We start from the raw sequence: 6000 nt of genomic DNA, 5'->3' as shown, positions 1-6000 counted from the left end.
GCCCATCAAAAAGGAACGCAGCCCAAAACCTAAAGGCCAAAAAGGCCTAGAAAAGGCGGTTCCACAAAGATAGAGATAAAACTCCCAAAGATAAGATAAGATAAGAATATCTTATCCAGGGAAGATCACGGCCAACTACTATAAATACAATGGAGCACCCAGGTATGGCATTCATTCCACGTTCTACACATATCTGCTTGGACCCATGCTAACTTAAGCATCGGAGTGTCATTGCAGGTACAACCACCAACCACTCTGCATATCGAGCTCGGGTCCCTGACCCCCACCTCGGGCCTCTCCAGACGACCGAGCTACACGTTTCAGGTAACCCTCGGAACATTGGCGCCGTTGCCGGGGACCTGGAAGTCATCCCTCTACCATGGCGGACGACCCTCACAACAATGACCGCGCTGCATCTGAACAAGAGGACGAAATTGACACCGGAGAACGACCGGACAGCCCTCTATCACCACGCACTCCAGGAGGAAACAAACAGAATCACCCAAAGACATCACTCCCAAACAAAGATCCACAAAATTCCGAAAAAGAGAAGAGCTCGGAAATTCTAGAAGCAGTCCGGGCACAACAAAACCGACTGAAACAACTCGAAGAGGACATAAAGAAGCAGAAAGAAACTGAACAAGATCTGAGGAGGGAGACTCGAAAGCGCAGAGAATTAGAAGAAAAACTGCGGAAAATAGAGGCCAACCTGAAAAACCGGACAGAACGCGGCACCACCCCCGAAGGCAACCATGATCCCTTCACGCAAGAGATCATGAAGGAGAAGGTACCGCGAAACTTCAAACCACCCGATATGGATCTCTACGACGGCACCACCGATCCAAGTCACCACCTCAGCAACTTCAGAAGCAGAATGTACCTAGTCGACGCCTCCGACGCGATTCGGTGCAAAGCCTTCCCCACCACTCTCACCAAGTCAGCCATGAAGTGGTTCGACAACCTGCCACCAAGATCAATCACTAGCTTCGAAGACCTAACCAAAAAATTCCTAACAAGGTTCTCTATTCAAAAGGACAAAACAAAACATGCCCCCAGTCTGCTCGGGATCAAACAAGGTAACCAAGAAACTCTCCGAGAATACATGGAGCGATTCAACAAAGCCTGCCTGGACATACAACACTTGCCCACTGAAGCAGCCATCATGGGACTAGCAAACGGCCTAAAGGAGGGACCGTTTAGCCAATCCCTATCCAAACGATACCCGACCTCCCTATACGAGGTGCAGGAGCGGGCAGAAAAATATATCAACATGGAGGAAACCTCCCAGCTAAGAGACTCTTCTAGGAAGGAATCAACCTACCCACTCCGAGATCGAGATCGGGAACAAAAGAAAAAAGAAGAACCCAACTCGGACAAGCCACGGAAGTACCACAACTACACCCCCCTCCGAGTCTCCCTGGTAGACATCTACAGAGAAGTATGCCACACCGAAAAGATCCCACCGCCCCGACCGCTAAAACACAAGAGAGCGGGGAGAGATCGGTCCGAATACTGTGAATATCACAAGCTCTACGGTCATTCTACTAACGACTGCTACGACCTAAAGAATGTTATAGAAAAGCTAGCCAGAGAAGGAAAACTCGACAGATACATAGCAGAGAAAGGAGAAGAGACCAGGAAGAGAAGGCGGGGAGATAACGAAGATCGGGCCGAACAAACCCCACGAACCCCTGAAAGGCACGTTCACATGATAAATGGAGGCTTTGCAGGCGGAGGAACATCCAGATCCTCGCGAAAAAGACACCTCAAAGAAGTCTATCACGTCCGAGAAGACAGTCCCCTGCCCGAATTACCTACTATCTCATTTACCCGAGAAGATGCTCAAGGGATAATACCCGGGCACGACGATCCAATGGTAATCACCATTATCCTAGCAAACGCCAACTTACATCGAACCCTGATTGACCAGGGAAGCTCAGCAGATATCCTGTTCAAAACGGCCTTCGACAAGCTCGGACTTGAAGAAAAAGAACTAAAGGCCTATCCCACCGACCTATTTGGGCTAGGGGATACCCCGATCCATCCCTTAGGATACATCTCGCTACACACTACCTTTGGAAGAGGCGAGCAATCTAAAACATTAAGCATCGACTACATTATAGTCGACGTCACTTCAGCATACAATGCCCTCATTGGGCGACCGACCCTAAACAGACTGGCAGCTATAGTCTCGACCCCACACCTCTGTATGAAGTTCCCTACCGCAAAAGGAATCGCTACCCTAAAAGGCGACCAAAAACTAGCGCGGCGATGTTACAACGAAAGCCTGAGCCTAAAAGGGAAAGAGGTCAACACAATAGAGCTCGGGCGAGTTCAATCCCGAGAAGATCTTCGGCCACAACCAGAGGGAGAAACCGAAAAAGTCCAGATTGGGAACACACCTGAAAAAATAACAAACATAGGAACAAACCTCGAAGCGGGCCTAAAGGAGGAACTCATAACCCTCTTAAGGGAGAATTCCGACCTCTTCGCCTGGAAAGCCTCCGACATGCCAGGCATAAGCCCCGACCTGATGTGCCACAAGCTATCAGTTTACCCGGGATCCCGACCTGTCCAACAAAGACGCCGGAAGCTCGGACCCGAGCGCATGCAAGCAATAGAAGAACAAGTACAAGCACTGCTAGATGCAGGGTTCATTAGGGAAGTAAAATACCCCTTATGGCTCGCAAACGTGGTCCTGGTGAAAAAGCCCAATGGAAAATGGAGGATGTGCGTCGATTACACGGATCTCAACAAAGCCTGCCCCAAAGACCCATATCCACTACCAAACATCGACGCCTTAGTAGACGCAGCCTCAGGCTATAGATATCTCTCCTTCATGGACGCATACTCGGGATACAATCAAATCCCGATGTACGGACCCGACCAAGAAAAGACCTCGTTCATAACCCCAAGGGCAAATTACTGCTACGTAGTAATGCCCTTCGGGCTGAAGAACGCAGGGGCAACCTACAAAGTGTTCTCAGAGCACATCGGATTACAGCTGGAGGTGTATGTTGACGACATGCTGGTAAAGACACAAGAAGACAAAAACTTGCTGACCGACCTCACCAGTATCTTCGGTACCCTCAGAAAACACAACATGAGACTTAACCCGACAAAGTGCACCTTCGCCGCAGAGGCCGGAAAGTTCTTAGGCTTCATGCTGACTCAAAGGGGCATCGAAGCAAACCCGGACAAATGCCAAGCGATACTCAATATGAAGAGCCCGACGTGTGTCAAAGAAGTACAACAACTGAATGGAAGGCTAGCCGCCCTATCAAGATTCTTGGCAGGATCAGCGATAAAATCACTACCTCTCTACTCACTCCTAAAGAAAGGGAAACCCTTCTCATGGACCCCGGAGTGCGAAAAAGCCTTTCAAGAATTCAAGGAATTCCTCGGGCAGCCACCAATCCTAACCCGACCTTTAAAAGGAGAAGAACTCGTACTATACCTCTCGGTTGGAAATCGAGCAGTCGCTTCAGCGTTAATACGAGAAAATGACCAAGGACAACACCCCATATACTTTGTAAGCAAGGCACTACAAGGGGCCGAATTAAACTATCAGAAGATAGAAAAATTCGCCTACGCCCTAGTGTTCACAGCTCGGAGGCTCCGTCCCTACTTTCAAGCCCACACCATCAAAGTCCGGACAAACCAACCCATGAGACACATCCTGCAAAAAACAGACCTGGCAGGACGAATACTGCAATGGGCGGTGGAACTGTCCGAGTTTGACCTCCACTATGAAGCCCGGACTGCCATAAAATCTCAGTATCTGGCCGACTTCATCGCAGAATACACTGAGACCCCTGGAACCCCACTCTCATGGAACCTGTATGTCGACGGGTCCTCAAACAAAACAGGAAGCGGTGCCGGGGTTATACTCGAAAGCGACCAAGGAACGCGGATAGAACTCTCCCTAAAATTCGAGTTCCAGGCCTCGAACAACCAAGCCGAATACGAGGCCCTACTAGCAGGTCTAAAGCTAGCCAAAGAGGTCGGAGCCCAGAAAATCACGATCTTCAGCGACTCCCAGGTCGTCACATCACAAGTAAATGGAAGCTACCAGGCCAAAGACCCAACTATGAAAAAATACCTGGACCAAACACAGGCACAATTACGCCACTTTTCAGAAATACAGATCCAGCACATACCTCGGGAACAAAACGCCCGGGCAGACGCCCTCTCAAAGCTCGCCAGCACCAAGCCCGGAGGCAACAACAGAAGTCTCCTCCAGGAAACCTTACAATCTCCCTCCGTGCTAAGAGAGGAAGAAACGCTAAATATATCCAACCAGCAGCAAGGATGGATGACCCCCATACTCAACTACCTGAAGTCGGGAACTCTCCCCGCCGAAAGAAAGGAAGCTAAAAGACTCACGAAAGACGCCCAGAATTATACACTAATTCACGACGTATTATACAAAAGAGGATTCTCAAACCCCCACCTTAGGTGCGTCCCGACCTCAGAAACAAAGAGCGTCCTCGAAGAAGTCCACGGAGGCATGTGTGGGAACCATCTCGGAGCTCGGACATTATCCAAGAAAGTAGTCCGAGCCGGGTTCTACTGGCCGACCTTGCAGAGAGACGCAACGGAATTTGTGAGAATATGCCCCCCTGCCAAAAACACGCCAATTTTCACAAGGCACCACCCGAAGACCTTATCAGCATCACCGCACCATGGCCCTTCGCAAAATGGGGACTTGACCTACTCGGCCCGTTCCCCCAAGGACCGGGGCAAGTCAAATACCTCATAATAGGGGTCGACTACTTCACAAAGTGGATCGAAGCTGAACCCTTAGCCACCATTACGGCTCAGAAAAGCCGCAAATTCCTATACAAAAACATCGTCACAAGGTTCGGAGTCCCCTACTCCATCACAACAGACAATGGAACACAGTTCACGGACACAAGTTTTCAGAACTTGGTGGCCGAACTAAAAATCAAACAGCAATTCACCTCAGTCGAGCACCCACAAGCCAATGGACAAGCAGAGGCCGCAAATAAAGTCATCTTGGCCGGGTTAAAACGAAGACTCCAAGAGGCCAAAGGGGCATGGGCCGAGGAGCTCCCCCAGGTACTATGGGCATACCGGACAACCCCACACTCTACAACGGGAGAATCGCCATTCCGACTAGCTTACGGGATGGAGGCAATGATTCCTATCGAAATAGATGAAGGGTCACCCAGAGTCATCTTCTACAACGAAGAAGGTAACCCGCAGGCACAAAAGGAAGAACTCGACCTCCTCCCCGAGGTCCGAGAAAGAGCCCGGATCTGAGAAGAAGCCTTAAAATGGCGAACGGCCCTCAGATACAATCAGAAAGTAATAAAGCGAAGCTTCTCCATTCACGACCTGATTCTAATCCGAAATGACATCGGAACACAAAAGTCGGGAGAAGGAAAGCTAGCTGCAAATTGGAAAGGACCCTACAAGGTAACAGAAGTCTTAGGGACAGGCTATTACAAAATATCCGACCTAGAAGGCAATGAGCTGCCCAGGGCCTGGCACGCCTGTAATCTAAGACGGTACTACAGCTAGAAAAATTTAACCCGAGGTGTACTCTTTTTCCCTACCAGGGTTTTTTAATGAGACACCCGGTCAAGTAAGGCACCCGACCTAGTCAAGGGTAAACACTCTGTAAATATTCTTTCTTTTTTAATACTAATCAAAATTTTTCTATTTTCTTTTCTTCTTCCTCATGATGAAACAAATCCTGGAAAGTACCCCCCAAGGCGCATTAATTTATGCTCGGCAAAACGCAAAAAATCATTTGCCAAGAGACCACACAAGGTCGGCAAAGATAAAGCGACGAGGTTCAAATTAATGTGAGAAGTTATAAAGCAACTCTGAAAAGGCTCAAAAAGCCAAATAAAAAGAGATTACAAAAATAACTTAAAAGGCCGACCAACGACAAGGTCGGACCCAACAAAGGGAGGTACTCGAACGCCCGAGGTCCGAGAAAAAGCCCGAATCCATGAAAGAAGCCTTAAA

This window comes from Arachis hypogaea, chromosome 10 (genome assembly GCF_003086295.3).
Source record: "Arachis hypogaea cultivar Tifrunner chromosome 10, arahy.Tifrunner.gnm2.J5K5, whole genome shotgun sequence".
In the NCBI taxonomy this organism is placed as follows: Eukaryota; Viridiplantae; Streptophyta; class Magnoliopsida; order Fabales; family Fabaceae; genus Arachis; species Arachis hypogaea.
Note: the sequence above shows the minus strand (reverse complement) of the source record.